General features: G+C 34.4%; 1 protein-coding gene across 4 annotated transcripts in view; it reads left to right on the top strand.

Moving 5' to 3' along the window:
• The window catches only part of Abd-b (abdominal B), a 108535-nt gene that overhangs the window by 60207 nt on the left and 24138 nt on the right, over nucleotides 1–24190 (top strand). For 3 of the 4 annotated variants that reach the window (XM_028314825.1, XM_028314826.1, XM_028314827.1), the window contains one exon: nucleotides 10005–10065. The gene's annotated coding sequence lies outside the window, so the exon portion shown is untranslated. Of the gene's footprint in view, nucleotides 1–10004; nucleotides 10066–12070; nucleotides 12165–24190 lie in introns of those variants that run through there. The other variant, XM_028314828.1, reaches the window with a different exon arrangement.

Here is a 24190-nt window from a genome sequence, read left to right as displayed (position 1 = left end):
CTGGTTTTGTCCAGTTTAGGGCTTGGGACGTTTCTTAACAAAGGGTTTCGTGATTTGCCTAATGCGTATCGATAATTTATGTAAAGGTTGCGCAAGATATCCCTTTATGGGAGCGGGCACTTTCGGTTTCAGCGTAGTCATTTGCATAACAGGGTGAGACAATGCTCGGACACCCTTTTGTGAACAATTTCGTTTCACTTTTAAAATGTTTCATTGTTGACATTTTTGCCAGCAATAAATAAATCAAGTGCAAATGGTCGGGCGCATGTGCAACATAGTTGCGGCCGAGGGTTCTCGGATCGCTTGTACATAATGGAGTAGTTACATAGTGTTACACCGTTGTTGGAAGCGAATTTAACGTGAGAAAGCTAGAGTTTAAAGCACAAAGTCCTATATTATGGATTAGGTATGTGACTAGACTTCCCTCGAACAGGCTATGTTCTAAGAAGCTATGTTCCAAAAGGTTGTTATTAGCACTCATTATGAACTTAGCTTTACCTTTTTTTGAACAGCTTGTATTGCTTAAAATAAAAACTGTATTTCTTACGTTAAAACTATGTCAAAAGTCCACTTTTGCATGCGCCGTGGCAGCCTGTAATTAAGAGCACCTAGTCCTAAGAAAAATATGTATGTAAACCCCTCTACTCGTACTTGTGTCTGTCTTGTTGGTTGTCCTAAATAAATAAATAAATAAACAGTTTAAAAAGGAGTATTAATTAAAACTCAGGTAAATTCTTGTTTAAAAAATGATTTTTATTGGAATTAAGACACTAACTAAACTTATTATTACTGAGTATACTTTTCGAATTAAAAGTTTGTCATATTTTATCTTCGCTGAAAAAAGCTAGGAAAATTACAAAGCACGTCGGCACTAGATCAGATTGGTGGCATTTAGTGAAACTAATCTGTTTTTAATTAAACAATAATCATAAACGTTCAACAAGTGGTCACTGATGGTAAAACCGTTCGAATAAATGCCAATAACACACGTCATTATGGCGTGTAATATCGTTTTACAACTTTAAGGCAATAAATAAATTGACTGCCGTTTGTACATTTTATTACTATTTAAAAGTCGATGACTGTTTGAAACGAATAATTGATTTACGTCGGTTATTAATGGTAATTTGATCCCGTGTCAAGATATTTGGGTTTGTGGATTTTCTTTTTTGTCTATGGTAAAAAAGTTTTCACGGTTAGGTGATAAATGCTGACCATGTAGAGTCGATAAAATGGTCATAAAGACTTACCTGAGGGTTTTTGTGTAGGTACATCAATCATCATCATAATACACCACTGATGAACATATTACCTCCCCCTATCCCCCAGCGCCTTCCTGCTACCTTTATAAGGTCATCTGTCCATTCATTGCACCTTGTTGGTGGACGTCTCACACTGCACTTTCCAGTACGTGGCCTCCAACCCAGAACCTTGCTGCCCCATCAGTCGTCAGTTCTGCGTACTATGTGCGCCGCCCATTGCCACTTCAGCTTGCTTATCTATTAATAATATTGTGAAATAAGTAACACTTGACTTATTGTATATTTAAGTTATTCTTTACGCAAACGCACAGGTATCGAGTTTCTAGTTAAGCTACTGAACTACTTCTTCTTATCAGTACTTTTCCTTGCACCAAGATAATGTTAAGTGAATGTTGCCACATTCTATTTACGTTGTACATGTTCCGTTGGAGTTTCTTTAGATTTAGGCGATAACTTTTAACGTACTCAATAAAACCACAAATTATTTATGGGTGCAATAACATTATTTGTTTGTTCGCACCTTAACTCTTCATAATTGAGTTATAGTTTAATAGCCCATTACAAGTATAGTCAGATGCGTTAACGTGATTATTTTTGAGTTAGAGGAAGCATGTGAAATGATAATATCTTTTTCAGAACGGCAATAGTACACTGGGATGGCAACAATACAATGTTTTTACAGCCTTCCTTCTTATCAGAACATGAAAAATAATGCACGTAGAACTTGTAAAACTTAAAGAATAAACAAAAAAGTTTACTTTGAGATTTTGAGGATTAATAAACAATTTATTAATGGATATTGTAGACTCAAATACATTATTTTTAATTGTAATTTCCTTTCATCGTTTAGTTTCCATTGCAACAGCATGACCCTCTCTAAGCAATGGAGGATTTGTTCTGGCCACCACACTGGTCATTTTCTTCAACTCCTTTAAAGTTGGTACAATTTCTGTCTCAAAAAGTTTCCATTCCGACTGTACCATAAGTCATTTAAGGCCTAAGGTTGTAGTAGTCAATCACACTCGTATGTTAATGATCGGACTTTTGTACAAATGCCCCACTCTTTCGGTCGTTTAACACGTGTTAATAACTAATAAAACGGTTTATTAGAACATAAAAAGTCGAGATTTACAACTTATAGGTGCTCTATGCATTATGATTAGAGTTTTGAATTATATCTGTGGAAGCAACATGGACTTTCACTGCTATGTTATTGTAATCAAGATCACGTTTTTCTTTTTTATTGTTAGGTTTAGTTATCACCATTAATCTTTGCCTAAACGTATTCTATTAAGTTAATAGATTGTCGTTTTTAGAAAATTTTCAATATTCAGCATATTATCAACCACCTCGACGTAAGAGACAGAATTAACTAAAGCTTTAAACGGGAAATCTATTTCAAAAACTGTATTAGACAGATATAAAGTTGGAATACTCCATGATATCGGTCTGGTTCGTTTTGTAGGTATTTGTTTTTTTAAACAATTTTTTCAACCACGAAGAAGAATAGAACTAACTTGTCGGTGTAGCAAAAAAAAATGCTTAACGAATACCAATACTATCTTTGTCGATACCAAACAAAAATGCTCATTTGAAAACATATTTCTTGCTTAGAAAAATTTATGCAGTCAACAATCCGGAGATATTTTCACCGATAACCCTAACTAACGCATGTAACATTTCAAACCTTCTTTCTGCTTGGATTACAATAAAATGATACAGAACTGGTACATAATCGCCCACGTCGGGACAATGTGCGCGGCGTGGGAGCGGCATCTGGTGATCCCGGTCTGTCGGGCCACGGGCCGTCGTAAACAACTGAATTAATGCGGGTAGGGTTGCCATAGAGACAGCACATTAGATTATACATCCTCCCTGCAAAATCGCTCCTATTACAAATACGCTAAGATGCGACCGAGCAAAGCTTAACGTCCTTTCTGAACAAATTCAAAATGTCCCGAGAAAAAGCTGAAATGTGCGTTCAAAAACATCCGGACAGTATTCTTAATTACGTCCGTGTTTTGTTCATGAAATACAAAATAAAATATTAGAAAACCGAACGGCAGGCAGGTCCGGTCTTTAATTGGATGGATGGTAACCCCATACGGGGAGGAAAACGGTTTTAAATAGACGGGAAAGCAGCCGCTACCGGTCTTACAGGCCCAGTAGCTTACTCCGTGAAAGCGAGTAGCGTGCAGTGTGAATAACTAGATATTATCGTATTGTACGGTTTATTGGAAAGCGGTTAACACATATTCTAAATTATTTAATTTCATAAATATGTATAAAAATAAAAATTACTGTGAATGTTTGTAATGATGAGATTAAATTTTGTTAAAATTAAATTACCTACATTTCCTCGATGTTTGATGTGGCAATGATAAAGTATTACCTTGAAAATAAAGTAACACGTATACATCCGTTATAATACGACAGGCGTCACATGTGACGTTAGAGTGACGTTAAACTCCGGACATTCTAGACGTAAGCAGAATTCCATTCCAAAGCCCTAAAACATCTATTAAAAAAGTACTTACGTCATTTGATTCATCATGACGTATTAATACTTAATTGAAAAAAAAATGTATTTATTAAAATTATCTCTAACAAAAATACGAGTGGAAAAGTAAATAGTTATTTCATCAAAACATAATGACATTATTAATCATTCTCCCCTCCATTCAGCTTGATTAACACAACGCCCTATTTCCAATTAGGAGAACAATACGATTAAAACTTTTCTCATCAGCTCGAATTGAAACACAGGATACCCCTATAACTAATCTAGTTTAGTTGATTTTTTCACTAGTCGTGATTTTAGGGTTAAGTTTAAAGGGATTATAGTGCGGGTTATGAATATGGACAATGCCTTCATGGATGCCATTGTAGATTAATTTAATTTCTATCATTTCCCTTATTGTATAGAAGGCTATGTATTTTTCTATGAAAGTAGTGTGGAATACGTCAAGTTATTTTTTTATTGAAATAATTTTGATTACAAAAAATACTTGCTTAAAATTATGTCACAATAATAAAGATAAGGGACAGTTATGCAATATAATATGATGACTATTTTGACGCTGTTCCTTATCCTATTCAATTATAATAATATTATGTAAAGTACATAGGTACATATTACGTAGCTCAATATTGTAAAAAATATTTACAGTGGGTACTCGTATTTTTGAATAAATTACGTTGTGGATTATAAAAACTAGCGTGATCTGTAAATTAATAAGTTGAATCTTCGTCTAAAATCAATTTTCTATTTATTGATAGTTTGCGACAATTTTTACTTAAAAATTCAGTATATTCCAGTTTACTCAGGTTTGAACCAAATCCCTCAGTTAAAGCAATTCATTTTACAACTCTGCCATTGGATCATCCCATGTTAAAACTTTCCCCATCTTAAGAATTACATCATGAATATTGCATGATCAAATTTAAATCTGAAAGAACGATGCAGACCATTACCCCGGAACTATGAGCTGGCCAAAATTATATCTCATCCCGAGACATTTAGGGGAAGATTTTTTATTATTTATGTAATATTTGCAACTTTTTAAATCAGAAGGGTGGTCCCCTCACTAAAGGGTGGGCCGTTCCGGGCGAATTTATAGTTCTTTGTAGATAAACATATCAATTTGTTAGTGTTTTGTAGTAAGATAAATATGTGGTGCAATTTATTTTTGTTGAACTCATCGCTCAGTGCAGTTGATGGCACCGATGGTCTCGGCCGAGAGTGGCTCACAATTAAAGTTTCAATTCAGTTGTAATGGTAACCTTGTTGAAGTGATGTGCTGTTGATAGTTTAGTGGGCTGGTGGAGTTATAAGAAGATTTTATTTCTATTACCTGAAGGTACGTATTAATTAACAGCGATTTAACAGTTATTGAGTCGGTTGACATAATTACCCAGTATTTCAAGTCTTATTTTAAAAGAAACTTCATTATAGCCCGAGTTGTTTTCAATTTTCTTTAGAATTTGTTTTTAGTAGTTAGCTATGAAGTTAATAAAAGTTAGTCAATTGAGTGTGCGAAGTAGTGATGTTCTAGGTTCTCTTTGCCATGCAATAACTATAAGAGAGAGATAGAGATGAATTTTTATAGTTTTGACAGTATCAATTTACTAGTGGTTCAGAGTTCTAACTACCCTATCAAAAACAAGCACTTTACCATCTCTTAGGGTTATATTAAACCCAAAAACGTTAACAAAACTACCGTTCCTCTGTGTTTACTCACACCATCTTCCGCGGTGCATCCGCCACCACTTCCTGATGAAAAAACGTTACGAGCGCGCGTCTATAAACGTGAATCGATTGTACGGCGAGCGAATAAAATCGATTTTCCCCCAAATCGAATGCTCGTAAAACGTAGGTAGCACAGTTTTAATGTTGGATTGTTTACATGGCGGCGTCGCGAGTGTAAACGCTACCGTAATTGATGATTTGATTTACAACATCACTAAACAGTGTTTGGGTGAGCTATCGTGAATCGTGGCCTTTGAATGGAACGTCATGACGTGCCTAATAGCTGCGGGCCGATAATTATAGGTAGGCATTTGGCTATAAACCTATGCAGGTTTTAGCTGCACTACCAATGTTGCCAACGGCCGTGTGGCATAGGTATTATAATTGTCACAGTCGCAATGGCTGTTATTGTAGGTCTAATAACATAATAATAATAACGCACATGAAAAATAAGTAGTAATTCAATGGTAATAGTGGGGCAACTCTTACTTAACTTCTTATTTAAAAGCTTATAAGTAAGTAACACATATGACGTGACCATATTTGTTGGCCATTTTTTCTCATCACCGGTTAATATGATATTCTTAAGTCTCCACTTAGAGTCCTATATCCCAAGTGAAGACTCTGTTTTACTAAGTCACCATGACGAAACCATCAATCATAAGCCCTGAAAGAGACCTGTACGCAGTTAACGTAAAATGAAAAAAAAAATTGTAACTGTAAAATTATTACATTCCCTACGCTGTTTCGGATACAATTTCCCAACGGATATTCGAAAGTACCGGCTACGGATCTGGCGTTCCACATCCGTAGCAGACCAGGGCAGGCTCAGACCTACTAGTTTCCAGCCATTTGGTTTACGACCGCCAGCGCCGAAGAAAATAAAATCGGTCACCTATGAAAGCTCATTATCTAAATCTACAGGGATTTCTAAAGGCCCGGTTTTATATACCTTTGCTTGCAGATAAATCGTTTTTGTCTACCTTCAGTATAAAGCTATAAAATTTCTAAAAGATCAGCATTGCGGTTTCTTTAATAGAGTTAAGAGTAGGTAAGATTCAGTACTTTTGAATTGAAAAAATTGTACGTTTGTAAATTAGTCTTCTTTTTCCAAGTTAAGATGATTGAGAATGCTATTATTTGTAGTATGTAATAGTTAAGTTACGTAGATATTTAATAATCACAGAAGAAATGGACTGATAAATTAGTACCTGCGCAAGAAAAGCTTTATTCAAGCTGAGTTGTAAAAACCGGAAAATTGTTCTAAATTCCGTATAAAATTCAGCCCACAACATTTTCGCCGCAAAGAACCGGACTTCGTAAACGCATTCACCACGATCGTTGACCAACAATGAAATATTAACAAGTATTCCCGTTGAAACATTAAAAAACCGTAATCGGAAAGTTCGGTTCAACGGCCATACTTCGCTCCCATAAAGTCGGCACAATAAAGGTTCGATAAACAAAGAAACGATTGTATTGGTCAAAGTTTTGCGGTAGGCTCGACGCCTTCCGTGTGGGTGTTTGCCTTACCTTGCTTTTATAATTGTGGCCTTTCATAATGGCCTTATTGTTTAGATAATTTACAGCGCGGCATTTGTTTTTAATGTTTAATTACGCTTTTTCTTTAATTCTTTTAAGGAACAAAGTTTAGTCGCATTGGCCACAAAATAGGCTTACTTTTGTAGCTAATGCTAAAACTCTCATGCTTAAAGAATATTTGAACATTCATTCTGTACGTTGTTCCTAGGGTAATGAATATCACTTCGAATAATTGCTGAATCTGCGCTAGCTGAATGATTTTCTCAAAGCTGTAATAATATTACTGAAAAATAAGTGCTTAACTATATACTCTAAGTAATATATTGCAAAATTAAATGTTTCAGTACATAGCCTATTGGTGACACTGTGTCGTTAAATCTAATGAAACACTTAATAACACACCGATTGCACTCATTTCAGTGACCCACCCCAACATAGCGACGTGAAAATTCGCACGCGTTCACAAACGCCATTAAAATTTTATCGCTTGTTCTTTCAAGTATTATTTGACAGTAGATGCGTTAAATTGCGATTAATACATGATTAGCTATTCTGGCGTGCGTTTATGACTGCCGTAGTAAATCCAGTTTATTGCGTATCAATCACTCATTCGACGCGATTTTGTAGTAACTTTTGACTTAGCATGGTTGCCATGTCGGAGACATTTCTTTGTTGGTTTTATTGTTATTGAATAGGTTTCAGCTTCTTCACTGCACCGCATAATGACGCTAATTAATATGTAAAATACTTCATTTTGGACCTGAAAACCTAATTATTAATATTTCACAAAGAATTTCTCTGAAAGATGCCCGGATGGGTTGAATTCACTATATTAAGTGTTTGCAAACTGTCTTACTCTATTTTACTGTATACTAGTCAGTAAGTAAATACTTTTAAATAGATTCCCGATAACTCTAAAATTTACAGTTTAATTTTTTTCAAGCTACTGAAACAGCATTCAATCAATTTTTATCTCGATTGTAAGTTATTTATTATCTGACGTTTGACCTTTGAAGACATAAATTATCTTCTGCTTTTACCTGTTACTCTTCAAGGGTAATAAAACTATTTACAACAATTCAGGTACTACCTTGCGTAGAATAAGGCCTTTTAAAAAGTCGTAGTTTGCCCATAAAACTTTTTGAAATACTGTTTAGGTTTAATATTACACAGCAAGACTAGATAATATATCACTCTGTCATCTGCTAGAGCAGTGTTCCGCAAAATTTTTGTGTTCAAGGTACATTTAGGAATACATAATTTTTTGGAGGTACACGACACATGAAACATCAAGTTTTAAGTAATTACTTTTATTAGTCTTCCCCTACTTCCTTACTAAAAATAAGTTTATAACATAATCTTATTTTTCCGAGGCTCATCATCTAATGACCACCACAGTGTGCCGCGGTACATGACATAGTTTGCGGAACACTGTGCTAGAGCATTTACATATAGTTATGGAAGTGTGTATTAAATTTGAATATTGTATGTATTTGAATATATATTTGTTAATTATTTGAATACCTACTGTAGTATATTCATGAGCATAAATGCATAATATTTTATGAGAATCTAAGACGGTACGCACGATGGCTTAAAATAAGCTGACATTTTGTGCTGTAAGTAAAGGTTTCAAGTACCAAACTAAAATATATATGTTACGGTCAAAGTGATAAATGTGAAAATTATGAATAATCGCCGGTTATTATGAACTAGCTTTCCGCCCGCGGCTTCGCCCGCGTGGAATTTTGTCTGTCACAGAAAAACTTTATCGCGCGCGTCCCTGTTTCAAAAACCGGGATAAAAACTATCCTATGTTCTTTCCCGGGACTCAAACTATCTCTATGCCAAATTTCATCAAAATCGGTTGCGAGGTTTAAGCGGGAAAGCGTAACAGACAGACAGACAGACAGACAGACAGACAGACAGACAGACAGACAGACAGACAGAGTTACTTTCGCATTTATAATATTAGTTGGGATAATTACCGCATGATTTGGTAAATGTGATTAATATGAGGTCATTTATGTGTGTATAAAACTAAATAGGCGGCTTAGGCGCCGCACCTTAACCTATTTTTCACTTTAAATCAAAACATTATGTTATAGGCATCATGGAAAAGTAATATTATGCAAGAAACATTCCAAACTCATTATGCCAAATTATATTAATATTATGATATCAAAACGTTCAAAAGTTTGGCTGTACACGAACACGTACACAAGATGTTGTTCTCTTTTATGAAATTTGTTAGTTCGTTCGTTCGTTCGTTCGTTTCAGCCGAAAGACGTCCACTGCTGGACAAAGGCCTCAATTGTTAATTTGTTAACTAACTGGAAATTTGTTAGTACTAAGGTTGAATTATTAAATAATCACTGTTAAATGTGATTAATTTATCACTTTTACCGCGACTGTCGGGAATTATTCATAATAACCGGTTATTATTAATAATTTTCAATTTATCACATTAACCGTAACATATACATAGATTAATGTATCTACTACGAGTACGAGTATTTATGATACTGCAGTTTACGGAGGTTTAACTCACTCAGCTCTTATCTCATCTTACTTAGTCATTCTTCGTAAGTGCACTTGCTTTTAGTCAAGGTGCTTAGCGTTGTACATTTAACAGTAAGTAGTTAAGTTAAAATCCCTTGGTCCATTCTGGCATCTTGCTACAAAATACAGTCTGCTGTAGTTACATGTATGGTGTACCCGAATAGGTACCAATTTTTTTGTGCCTAATTAGGTTATTCGGGTAAACGGCCCAAGAAAATTTAGGCACTATTTCGTAGCAGTATGGATAGATATTACCTAGCTGTAACTTATTTTTTTACCTTAAGTGGTTATTTTATTAACAAGATCTCTCTACAAAAATATTTTTAATAGATGTGATTTCTATTTATTTCTGAAGATAAACAATTTAACAAATGCATTTTTATTTCCAGATTCCGCCAAAATGGTATAAATCGGGAGCCGTGTCAACCATCGCAAGACGTTGCCTAAAAGGTAAGTCCCGAGTTCGGCCATTAAACGGAGCGAGTCTTCCGCCATAATCGAAACAAGCCGTCCGTGCCGCCGACCTACCACTGCATCCCACGGTATCGCCATGATTCTTTTGAATTTTTCATTCCCTACACAAATTGGAAGAACCCACACTCGCGGGAACGAGACAGACTGTATCACCCGTCTCGCGTTGCATCCAAACATTTGCAGCAGTGGGAGAGGGACAGCGCACAAAGTAACATGGCGTCGCTGAATACGCGGCATGGCAGACCGAAATTCCTAACGCACACGTGTGCTAGCGTTGTGTGGGTATCATGTTGCCGACAGGGAGGGTCTTTGATCAGAGGTCGGCAACATAAAGATTCAAAATTGATTCATTCTTTTAAATTAAATAATATGTTCATGAAAAAAATAATTATTAAATACATGACACAAAATCTGATCGAAATGAATTTGTAAAAACAAGCTAGAACAATTTGAAGTTTTTCATTTATAACTATGACTTGAGTAGTAAAACAAAACATCAAGACAACTTTTGTATTTTTTTAATGCATGCGGGTTTTTTTTTAATTTTGTGTTGCATGTTTAGTGTTCACCGAATAATAACGATAAAAATTACAGAAAAATGATTTTAAGAAAAATGTTTACAACCTCTGGTAATGTATAAGTTCTTAGAAATTAATGTAGATGGCGCTTTTTGACAAAAAGGAAAGTTGAATTGGATTCCTTACTCCCGGGAGAGGTCTGATACAATTCTGAAATTCCTTGATCTAAAAAACTCGAAATACGTAAAAAAAATACGTGAAAAAATCGTTTTAGGTAGGTTAGGAATCATCTTTATGCTTTCTAAAACTGAGAATGATATTAATTCTGATTTAATAAAAATATTCATTTTGACAATACTCATTTATCAATAGGCTGAAATTCAGGTTTATGAAGAAAATACATTTCATTCACAAACAGATTCGCATTAATGGTAAATGCAAATTAGTAAATTATACCTACATCTAATGAAACGCTCTACTCGTGTCTGAAAATAAATACTCACCCTCTTTTTTTAAGTCGGTTAGAAAAAACGAAATGAGGTCCGGCCTTCAAGTCGAAATCGGGTGTGCTTAAAAAAGTTTCAACATCCACAAAAGCTTTTTGGAAGTTCTTTTGGTAAACCATAGATGGCGTTAAATCGTAGTTTAGAAAAAGCTCTGCCTTAGATTTTGATTTTTCGATTATCATAATAGTGAAACGAATCTAAACAAATATAAAATGATGATAGTAAATTATAAGTTATGTAGGATATAGGTAAATCAATTATTTAAGTTAGAATTTGTTATTCAGAGAACATTGACTTTGAGATTGACTTTACGCCTCTCGATATATCTAAGTAAGATAGACTTTGCAGTGCAACTGTCATATCAACCATTATTAGATGAAAGGGTGCCAAGTTTTGTTACTCTTGTAAATACCTATGTCTTATAACTTTTGCAAGCTAAGCTCCTTTTGTAACAAATGTGGGCTGTAACAACTGAAGGCCCCTGATGCTAAACTTCAAAGCTCAACCTTAACGTTATCAGCTTTAACGCTTATTAACGCAGCCGTAGCAAGAAATTAATTACATAATAATTAATTAGATAATGAATATAAAAAATACAAGTTGGGAAATATTTTATTATTAGATCAATTGCAGCAATATAACTTTAAAATTATTTGTTTCTATTGAATAGGCCAATCTCCGCTGGATTTCTAAAAATAAGAAAAACTTAATTAAAATTCAAATAAACAAAATATGTTTTGTCAGCAAGGATTGTGTAACAGACAATGATTATAAAATATGCGAACGGGCTTCCTAGAAAGGCATGACCCAATTTTGTATGAAAATTCAAATTAGTTTTTTTTGCGGGCAAAGAGAAAGCTGGTCGTTTTGGCAGTCAGTTTGCTCTAAGATATTATACGAGAAAGTAGTGTTGTGTTTATACGAAATGTGTGCGATATTTAGTTTAATTCTAAGCATGAAATGCGTTTTTGTAAATATGCGTGAGCGCGTGCGTGTTTGGCGACGCGCCAAGCATTTATTTGCGAGCCTAAAAAACAGATGGCGGTGGAAGGTATGTTCTGTGTTTTATCTTAATTAATTCGTGAATTCTAATCAATGTGCTATAAAATATAATGAAGACAGAACTCAGATTTGGTGGAAATATTTGTATGAAAAAATACTACGAATTTCTTGACTCTACGTTTACAAACTTTTAACTACCAAACAGTTTACTAATATTTAATGAATAACCTTTGCTGTATCATGTCAATTCTTATCTCAAATTGCTGTCTCATGATTTATCTCCACAATTTAACTTTACGTAGACTCTATCGGAAGTTTAAATTATGCTTTAGGTTTAACCGAACTGGTCCCAAACTCGCTGTGTGGTCTCGCCTGCATTTTATTTTAAGACAACCTAAGGTCTTAATGATCTTTTAATTATTAGTTAATTTATGGTCGGGGATATTATGAACACGAATTATCATTTGTATGTCGATGACTCTACTATTTAAAACCACGCGAAGTTAATTAAAGCTGTTCTCAAATTTGCATGTTTGTGTGGTTTTTAATTGTATAATCCAGAAATATCTAAATTGTAATGTAGAATATTATGTAGTACAATTTGATTTGATGACTGCTTACTTCTTTTTGTTTTGAGTAAATCGTTTTATTATTTAATTTGTTATGTGGTTTGATTAAATTTTGTATTTTAGTTTAAAAGGTTTTTTGATGGTTGAATTTGGAAACTCTATAAGTGGGTACAAAATTTATTAGAATTCATTAGAACAGAAACAAATAGGTATTCCATTTTTATGGAGCTTTTACTTGTATGAAACTTACGTAATATTTTTGTAGTATCTTTTGTTACTTGTTGGAATCGACCATGTCATGTTTTGTTTTTAATCAAAAATATCTCTATCTTCTGACACTGATACATTATGAAAGAAGTAGATGGCGCTGTGCGCATTTACTATACGAATAAGAAACAGCCCAAACACCATAGATACTTTTATTCCATTCCAGAAGCGCATGCATACCTATTTTTGAATGTCCTTCTCACATCATATTTTGATTTTCAACAAAAATGAACGATGGATAATATTCGAACCCAACCCTACATCTGCAGTGAGATCACTCTAGAGTCTAGACAGCAATATTAGACAGTAATATTTAGTGTCCGTATTTGGCTAGCTACAAACAAAGTCATTTAAACAGTATTATTCAGTCCGGTTATTTCAGTACATTAGTAACTACTTCCTTAGGCCATGCGACTATTGCGAAATTGGTTCTGTCACAAAATTAAAATGTCGCTTTGTCTAAAGGGTCTGCCTGATTTTTCCTCACATGCCAAAGTACTTAGTCCTTAATCAATCACCCGCCATATTCAAACAATGAAATATCGTTTCCCAACTGAAAGTTTAACTGCCACGTCGGTAGCGGTCGACGCGGGTGATCCGCGCGTCTCCGTAAGTTATGCGTCCTCCGCGGCGACTAACGAAGGCGGTTTATGGGCTCGTTACAGCTAATAAGCGACCAGTACGCGAGGTGAACCATAGACAATCCACTGCCAAAGAATTTGTGGTGAAAGAAGTATTGACTCTTAATAAGCGGCCAGTACGCGAGGTGAACCATAGACAATCCACTGCCAAAGAATATGTGGTAAAAGAGGTATTGATTCTATTGACAAGGAATTTATTTTCGGCCAGATTTACCGGTTTCTGAAAACTTTTCAGTCTTATATCTAACGCTATCCAACTAATGAAGGTTGCTAATTTAATACGCCAGATATGAATGTCGGAGTTTATTTATTATGTTAGGTTATTAAAGACTTACGCCCATATTCACAAACGATGCTTGCTTAAGTGAAGCAGAAAATAAAACGCTCAGTGATATAGCGCGCTGTGATTGGTTCGTGTGTCACGTGCGTCCACGCGCACTGTGAGACATCATAGTAATGTTTGTGAATACGGGCATTAATCAAAATCTTGTAAAATTTACTCTATGTCTTTGGTTGTTGGTACACCTAAAAGAAACAAACACCGGAGCTTGTTCACGCATTTTATTTCGCACTCATAATAAAAACGAAACAGTGTTAAACATAAAATTATTGTTAAGTTTTAATTAGTTTGCATCTAACTTTAAAAAAATTATAGAAGTATATAGTTCAGTTTATTATTGGATTGGACTGTGATGACTGCTTAAAATACCGTCATGACTTTCTGCACTTCTTTACGATTTGCAACTCGTATCTTTTTATCGATACATTTTGGAAACAAATTAATTTAGTAAAATATTTCGTGCAGAATTTTACGATACCCTCGCATCGGAGGGGTGTAAGTGGGACTTCGGAAGCGGGGATATCCCGCAATAACAATAATTCATATAGTGCGCGCACCCCCCGCTAGATGGTGCCGGCGGACACAAGTAATCCATTTATTCTTAGGGAGTTTATGTAGCAAGCTCTTAAGAGTTATATTGTTTTATGTTATTATTTATAAATATCGGAGTTTCGTGCTGCGCGCCACGCTCGTGGGATTATAGTGAAAGTTGGTACTTAAATGCGTTTGTGTTTTCTCTCGCGACGGGAAGCCTTTTTGGTATCTCTATCAGACCATGGAACATGTCAATTTAATGTTACTTAAGTTGTTACTAAATTAAATAACGTACATTGTACTTTACTTATGCAACTTCCAATTTCGTTTTAATGATTAAATAGGAAAGCTTTTACATTCATATTTTTCCCTAAGAATGATAAACTATGTTCAGCTTAAAGTTGGGAACGGAAAGTAGCTTAGTTCTGAAATTGTACTTACTGAAGATAGCTTTTGAAATAGTCAAGTAAGTACCTATTTATATGTAAGTATTTTTCTTGCAAATACAGCCATATGTTTTGCCTATTTACTATTGGGCATCTTGTTAATTAATCAAACGTACCTAGGTAGTTCCAATTTCAAAAACACCTCTGCTGTTTGCATACCTCTATTCCACATACGTGGCATTCCCAACCCCGTGAGCTATAACTAATGCCAATGCTCCAATTTCGGAGCAACGAACATTGCTCGAGACATCCCAAGAATGCCCCCCACTTTGGGGAGGGGGGAGGACGGAATCTTGCGGGTGAACATTTTAATTGGAGACGAGAATATTTTGTAATTGCAGTGGTCGGGCCCGGAATCTCTGATACCTCTGATGAGAGGCATTACTGTGCTAAGATTGGAATTTTTAATCAAAATTTTGATCCGACGAAGATTATGGGAGACGGTTCTGTTAAATATATGCTCGAACTGATTTATTTTAGTCGCTGACAGCGATGGAAGTGGTTACTGACTGCATCACGATTTAACATTTTTCTTGTCGATCTTATTTTAGTTTAATAAAGTTCTGAAACATTTCAAATGGTTCAAGCTTTTAAATTTTCAGTGAAAATTTAAGTCTATTAAATCTCTGATTAAGATAAATTAATGTATTTATTAAAAATAATATTGACTGAAATGTTTAACTTAATGCTGGCAGGATCTTATAAAATGAAAAACGATAAGGTCAGGGACCTTTTACAGCCAAATTAAATTTGCGAAGTTTTTATCAAACTTCGATAAGGCGTTCTTAAGAAGGTACCATACTTATCTAAACGTCATTTAACTGTAGACATTTTCTTGAAATAACTGAGTTGAATGAAAAAGTTTTATCCCGATAGTATCAGTAACAAAGAAAGTTTTTATTAGCCAAGTTCTTAGATCGACCCCTGTCTGGTACACCAATTTGGGAAAATCGCAGCTGTAAAAGCTGACTCGTAGAAACGTAGCGAAATTTCATTTCCTTGACTATTTCAAACTTACGGAACGTAGACTTAAGTGTTTTTTGTTCAAAATTAAAGAATTTACAATTATTAGTTTTCTTCCTTCGAGATAATATTGTAATAGACCAAAAATTGAGTTTAATTTCGAAATGTATGATTTTATTTTCATGTAAAATAGTTACATAGTTACCTGAGTAAATAACTATGATTTCAATGGCATTATCTTCAAGTTTATAAAATGTAGGTCAGTTCCATTCCAGCACGACAATAAAACTCTACAGTGAAATCATTCCGTTGCATCCAATACAATAACAACGCAATGAAAACAAAGGACTGGAAGTCCAATACATCTGTAATTTCATAACCGATCGCCCAACAAAATAGCGCATACGCCACCGCTTTTATATTTGAATTTAAATTGGTACATTTTATAAATGTCTTTGAGACGCCGCACTCCCTATCCCCTCGGGGCTCTCTTTTTCTTCTTTTTATAATGTAATTTTCTTAAATCACCCACCTCCTGCCCTCTCGGTTCCTACGTGTCTATTAGAACAAAATTATAGCCCGAAACGAACAAAAGATTGCCTTTATTTTGTTATCTTATACCGTTAAGATTATTTTTAATTAAGCGTTAAATTAAAAGGATTGTGATGATGTAAGATTGCTTTTTTTTTATTCAGAAACAAGCGAAACTCATTTTTTGTTACTATACTTTTAAATAAGTATCAACTGTTACTTATTGTTTTTTTCTTCACAATATATTTCAAAATTCACATCAAACGAGCCGTTGACTACGATTCTAGTAGCGCGATGGCGTGACTAAAACATTAACATAAATCTGTACTTACCTGCCTAACATAAAAACTTTCTTTTGACACTAACGCGCGATTTTTATAGAATTTATCGTCTCAAATAATTAAAACAAAAATGAAGTTATAAATTCGTTGATACATTGTCAACTCGACTTGTAATTATGTGGAGGTATATTTGGACTGACAGCTGAAGTGAGTGGGCGCATAAATAAATAAATCACCAGCTATGCAGCGCGAGCGCAACATTCTGAGGGTCGTTCACCCCAAACATCTGTTCACATATTTCAGTGATTCAGTTCACACACATACATTCGAGTGTGTTGATAAAGAAACATGTTTAAATCCTCATCTGGTAATTAGTATGCACTTAATACTAGACACAGTACGCTCTTTGAGAAGTAATTTCACTTAATAGGTTACTTAGAAGCAAGCGTTCAGTTAATTAAACAAAATTGCTGGGTAATGCAAAAGTAAAACACATGTTACTCGTAGCAATTTAAACCGAGAGAGGTATCTTGAGGAACCCACAAGCTGCTTATTAAAATCTTATTTGCCGTCCAATTTTATCCAACCGGCACGACCGTCCTCATCGGCATAATAATAGGGAATGATATAATGGCCACTACGCATCCGCCATATTTTCTCAAACGCGAGCGCGCGCTCTGATTGGCGCGGCCGGCAACATGGTTGCCCTTGCCACGTGTATTTATAAAAAGTTTGTAATACCAACGAACCCGTTCCATGTTTGAAATACGGAATGGCTGCTAATTTTATATGCTGCCTATGGATTCCATTTTCGAAATTTTAATTTTAGAATTCGAATTTTGAATTGATGACGTTTTGTATTTTTTAAATATAAGTAATTCAAAGGAATAAAAAACAGTTTTGATTATTGAAATATAATTGGGTATGGAGATGCTTGCAGTGTATTTTTTGTAAAGTAAAAACATTGGCACCGGCTCTTTCCGCTGGCGAGTCGCGTCGTATTTTCATCCAGCGGGAACTTGCGAGATTTACGAGCACTTTAGACGCTCAGCAATTCAGCACATTCAGTCTCCGCAACCATAACTGACAATCTTCTGTCTCGTAATTTCAACGAATTAAGACGATTATTTTTCTTCACGAAAGTAGGAAAACTAATTTTAATTTATTATTGTAACCCAAAACGCTTAAGCTGGCTGTTTACTTAAATGAAGGTTCGTATATGAGGCATTTAAATAGTTTCAGTTTTGCGGTAACTGGCTAACTGGTAGAAAGGTTTACTGAGGCGGCATTGCTTTTGGGGACCGTAGATTTACGTCCTTTTTGTCTTAGTATGCCTTCAAAAATAGGCTGTCTGTTCTTAGCGAGAAGGTTAGTCTTCAGTTGTCAGGTATAAACGCTTAAGTCCTTTTATACCGTTTTACATCTGGATAGGAGTGAGTTGTTTAGTTTGGCTAAGATAACGTATCCGGACGAGTTGGGAGCTGCGGTATTCCTCGAATTGTGCCGTCAAAACCTCTCATGTTTCCGTTTGTTTACGTTATTCTCTTATGAGGAATAATAAGGCTGTTAGATTTTATTGAATTACTCGCTTTTACGACGGAATGATTTGTTCGGATGAGTTGATATTGAAAGTTGCGATACTAAAAATATTTTTGTTGCAGTAAAATTACAGTTAACCTAATTTTGTGTATCAATCAGTTCACGTACAAGATTTTATTAATAGAGCAATCTTATCTTGACTTTATTAGTTTATTTACAAATACAATTTTATGTATTAATGATTCAATTTCTAGAGTGCAGGTAATAAAAAGCATCTAAATCCTCTCTAGAGGAATAATCTGCGCAAAACATACGCGTATTTGCATTCCCAACGTATATTAAGCTAGACCTTTATTAACCGGGTTTAGCCGGTCCGCGCCCGTCCGGGGTAATTTAATAAATACCCACCAGGGACAGTCGGGGCGCTGGGAAACTTGGCAACTCCGAAATTGCAAGCCCGAATCTTTCGGACACGGACTTAGGTGGGTTTAATTAATTTAGCATGGAGTGACAAAGAGCTAGAGACGTGCGTAGTAGAATTTTTGGACTCAAAAAGGATAACATAATTAAATAAAATATTTATTTATTTATTGGCATCTCTCTTTAACTACTTATAATGTGGAGCTTGTATTAGTGCTATATACCTACAATCTACAATAATAAAAAGTTTATTTAACAAGACTTTATATTATGTCATAAGTACATAAAAAATACTTATTTTTTATTGGCATCTTTCTCTAACTATTTATAATGTAGATCCTGTATTAGTGCTATATACCTACATCTTACAATGATAAAAAGAATAACAAGACTTTAATATCTGTGTACGAGTAGGTATGTTCGAGCTCATTGCACTCATAATTGACCACTTTGGAATTCAAACCCGCAACTGCAATTTACAGAAACTGCCAAATCATATCTTTTTGCCCATTGCAACATACGAACTATGTTTTGATCATCATTTTTGAGCAACCAATACTTGACGTACAAGCGGCTCGACGCGATGCCTAATAAAAGACGATATTAACTTTTAAAAAAAATAAAACCGACTTCAAATGCGTGAACACAAAAAAAAACTAAAAATTAAAAATATTGCGTATAAAAAAGTTCATCCCCAATTTTCCACCCTTGGGGGTGAAATATTTTCTTCAAATTCGCATGAAACCACCCTTTTGATAATACCTATTCAACAAAAAAATAATCGTTCAAATTGATTTATAATCGGCGGAGATATTGCGTATAAAAAAGTTCATCCCCAATTTTCCACCCTTGGGGGTTGTTTTTTCTATTATTAAATTTAAATGGGACCACCCTTGAGGTATTACCTATACGCCGAAAAAAGATTTGTTCAAATCGGTTCATAATTGGCGGAGTTATCGCGTAACAAACATAGAAAAAAAAAAACATACGGGTCGAATTGAGAACCTCCTCCTTTTTTGAAGTCGGTTAAAAAAAGCTTCATATCTATCCTAATTTCAGCTGTTTTGCCAGAAAAAGCTCACAAAAGTATCTCCGGAGCTTGTCAACCCAATTTCTCTAACAACCCATTCATATTCATGGTGCTTTCACCCTTTGTCCCGTGTTGCGTAACCGTCGCTTTGTGCCCTATTGTAGCCGTTACTTCTATTCGTTTGGACATAATAAATTCGACAGACTTTGCATTTTTGCTTTCGTATGCTAATTTCGCGCACTATGCAGCATTCAGTATTGTTTTTTTCAAGGAATAAGATTCAATGTCCCGTATTGGTTCGCTTGAGATGAGATTGCGTCGCAAGGCTTGAAATTCCTAATTCTCACTTATATTTCTTTCACGTTAATCCTGACCAAAATTGTCGCAACAATCCTAGTCTCCATATCTAATTACATATAGTTATAGCTTACCTATGTAAACATATAAACTACTTTACCTACCATCTGCTTATAATTTCGTATTCTACCTATTCGTTTTTTTTCCCAGTCCTTATTTCCATATTAAAGTATGTTTTGAATAATTTTATCAAATTAGCTAAAGGTACGATATAAATGTTCCTTACTTTAATTAAGCCACTGCGCAAAAAGGCCAAAAAACAAAGGTTTATTCAACTGGAACGTTCTCTCTTCATGCTCCAAGTTTTGAATATTTAATATTCCAAAGAAATATTTTAAGGCCGGGCTAAATAAGTTCATTTTATCTCATCCCTAACGAGATAAAGGCCCGTTGACTGGAGGCTGTAGAAAATGGCTGATTTACATACGAATGTTAATAACTTGGTCTCAGAGCGGGTCTTGTCGAAACTGGTTTGGGCTTAAGGCTACGATTCCCCTGTGACGTCACCGAGTGTTACGAGGAAGTCCACTTAACTTTTTTTGTATAAAATAACTCGCGTCATTTTTTAGGAATTAGGTCAAAAAGTTTGTTCCAACGGAGACTGTTTTACTTTTTTTATTATAGATTTTTTTGGAACTTTAAATTTTTATTACTTGTTCTATTAATTTACCAGTACTTAACGCTATTTATATTATTTGTTCTTTTTCTCTTTCTCATGGTCTAAAATAACTTTAATTATTAGATTACTTAAGTTGGAAATATTTACACAAATAGTAGTATACCCCTTAAGAGCCTATTCAGAGTACGCCCGTAGAACTTCGAACGAGTGGATGAGAAGCCTTAATCTGCTTAAACGTATAGCTTTCAAATTAATTAAGGCATTAACATTCATTTGGTCACTGGCTTAAGTAAGCTGCTTCATATCTATTTATTTTATTCTAAACATGGCTACTAAAATGACGTGTTATTTGGTGTCCCGTATGAAACTAAGTATAGATAACCTATTTTAAAGACTACATTTTTTAAAAGGATACAGCCTTCTATTCTATTTTCCGTTGTGGGTAAAAAAATGTTACATATTATTAATGTGTAACAAAAATCCCTCAATTATTTTACTTTAACTTAAACTCAATTAAAAATCAAAGGAAAGCGGGCCACGTCTTTTAAAAACTTATTAATTTTGTATATCCGCAATCAACACATATTCATTTGTACGGCGATTATTTTTAATCATAAATTGTTTGAATGAGATTACATTATCCAGGCAGTCGTATCATATAATTTCAATTTTATTGGGTTCGTCGAGATTTTATTTAAAAAAGCAATTAAGAATGCAACTTCATCAAAGCGAATAACTGTTGTTGGTTGTAGTTATTATGTTCTTATTTAGCTATATTTTTTGCTCATTTTCATTTTCTTGTATTAATTAATTTAATAATTAGTATTTACGAAGTTTGCATAAATGAGTATCATTTATTTAAGCCATGGGAAATATTGTCGTGGTGTATTTAACTCCTTGTTACTATACTTAATAGAATTTGTCGGCTGTCTGAATCTCTTTATGTTCTTTTTAATAATATTTTTGAAATTTATAATTTTCAGACAGCTTTTACCTTGAACTTTACGATATTTTCAGATCTCTCTAAATGACTTGCCTTAGCAAAACAGAAATGATAGTTTCTTTAAATTAGTTTTTCCCTTAATGACAGGGATTCATTGTCTTTAATAAAAAAAATATCTATAATGATAGGATTCTCCTTTATTATGTACCAAGTACCAACCCTTAAAGAATAAAGAAAATATGGATAAATTCCTCGTCATCTACCACATCAGGTAGGCAAGTTATAGTTGGCACTGCGGATTCCGTGCTACCCTCATGAGGCCCTCATTTACCGGCACTTTATATTCTTTCCACATCAGCACGATATTGAACGCGTACCTTTCCGTGTATGTGTAGGCACAATACAAACTCGTATAGATCTGGGCGATATTACTTGTGTGATTTAATTTTGGGTAAAAGAAATAGCAGTAGGAGACAAAGAAATTGATTTATAAACTGAAAATTTTTGTGTGTTCTGTAAAATGTAAAACATTGACCTCTTTTTGGCGGAGTCGGGTAAAAATTAATCAAATAAGTCCCATTTGTATAAAGGGAGTGACTAAAAGGAGAAACATTGTGTTTAAACTGTTATAACTTATAAGATACCATGAAATTGGTGACATCACAATATGTTCACAAGGTAGAGCGTCAATTTAATTGAAAAGTTGTAGTTTCTTCGATGAAGTCGATATTAACTTTAATAGTATAGTTTAGTGTCTACTTTCGATTCCGATTTAAAATCATAATTGTTTCACTTTCGCTATTTTCGACTCTCTTTAGTTTTACATATTATACTTATTATATGTCTACCAATCTTTGAATGTAGTTTTTTTGTAATATACTTAATTACGGTCTCTCTGAAATAAAATTAAAATAATTATATTAAGAAAAAGGTATTAAATTTCATTTAAGGTCGGTCGGTGTCAAAATTTACATTCCATAGCATCATAATTGGGGAGGAAATGAACTCACTGAGAGCTTTTAAAGAACCCCTCGATGCGGGAGGGTCCTTTCAAATGTATATTAGGAGACTTTTATACTGGTTTACTTGTATTTGTTTACTTATTTAGTTCGATGGAAGTACAAAAACTGGACTTTTGATTAAGTAGTTACTTTATAACTATTAGTTTTCTTCGCCCGTAACTTTGAACGCTTGAAAATAACCTTATGTCTAGTAAGTCAAGATCTTTTATTTATATGCTACTACGCACAGAACTGGGTACTATATTATTATTTTAACTAAATTAATGTACCCAAAAAAAGCATAAGTACACACTGAAATTCCAATCAGTAGTTTTTTGACACCATATATCCCTAGAGCTTTTCATTAATATGTAAGATACTTGTCAGCATTGACGATTCATAATATTTTCAGGAATGTACATTGTTGAAAATCTCACATAAATCATGAAAATATGTAATTTAAATACATGTTTTATACATATAAGCTTTGTTAAGATTCTACTAAGTAGACCATTAGGTTCAACGATCTAACCTTGCGTGCTATAAGTCCCCAAAAGAGAAACAGGCTATATACTGCGATGCCTATGAACTAGCTGGTTATATATTTGCTTATATAATACTATTGGAACCATGTCGTCAAGGCTCACAAACTCCATGAATCCCAATGTACCGGAATATATAAGAAGGTTATTTATATTCGGGGGCGGTTGGGCCGCGTTTTTCTATCGGATCATGCTAACGTAAAATACAAGGTAACTCTCCTATCAAAGTTATAGGAACTTTTTGATGTTTTGTATGGAACATAAACCGGGAATATTGACTGGTTTGGGATTAAATTTTGTAAGTTGAATGGAAAAGTAAGTTTGGGGGAAATTCTAATTGGAACGTGACACTGATTTTGATATAAAACTCCAGGAATTTTAATGTACATTTTTTTTTCAGTTTTTGAGCGAAAAGTAACAAATCATCTGTGCTCACAAACTTTCATATGACTTACATAATTATAAGTTACTTTTTCGACCAAATTACTATCGTTATTTTAANTACTTTTTTCGACCAAATACCGTAGTTATTTTTGACGTTACATTAAGCTAAGTATACAGCAACATTATTCAATTATTTATAATTCAATCACGGTTCTCGGTTGCATCCTGCCAAATGCAGGCAGCGAATGACAATGGGGGGTGGCGGCCCCGAAACTCCCCGAAACAAAGCTGACACGATACCAGAATAACAAACCTTTTTCTACGTAAAATATCTTTATAAAAGCCACGGAAAGGAATCGCACGATTACATTCTGATCATGCCCCATCTCGCTTCCTCTTTCCACGGACGCGTTAGATTGTTTTTATCACTGATTTATGTTTGTTTAGGCTTGATTTATGGTGATTTAAAAGGATGTTTTAATAGTATACGACAAGTTTCATAATAAAGACTGGTTTTTATTAAGGAACTGATATTAATTGAATATTTACGAAGTTTGTACTTTAAGGCTGGGTTGCACCATCTTACTTTTACTTTGACAAATGTCAAAAATCTGTGAAACTCCATACAAAAAACACCGGTTATCGTCATAGTTACAGTCAGAGTTAGG

This window comes from Ostrinia furnacalis, unplaced genomic scaffold, assembly GCF_004193835.3.
Source record: "Ostrinia furnacalis isolate ACB-3 unplaced genomic scaffold, ASM419383v2 OfSCF4915, whole genome shotgun sequence".
NCBI classification, from domain to species: Eukaryota; Metazoa; Arthropoda; class Insecta; order Lepidoptera; family Crambidae; genus Ostrinia; species Ostrinia furnacalis.
This window is presented reverse-complemented; position numbering and strand designations above follow the sequence as displayed.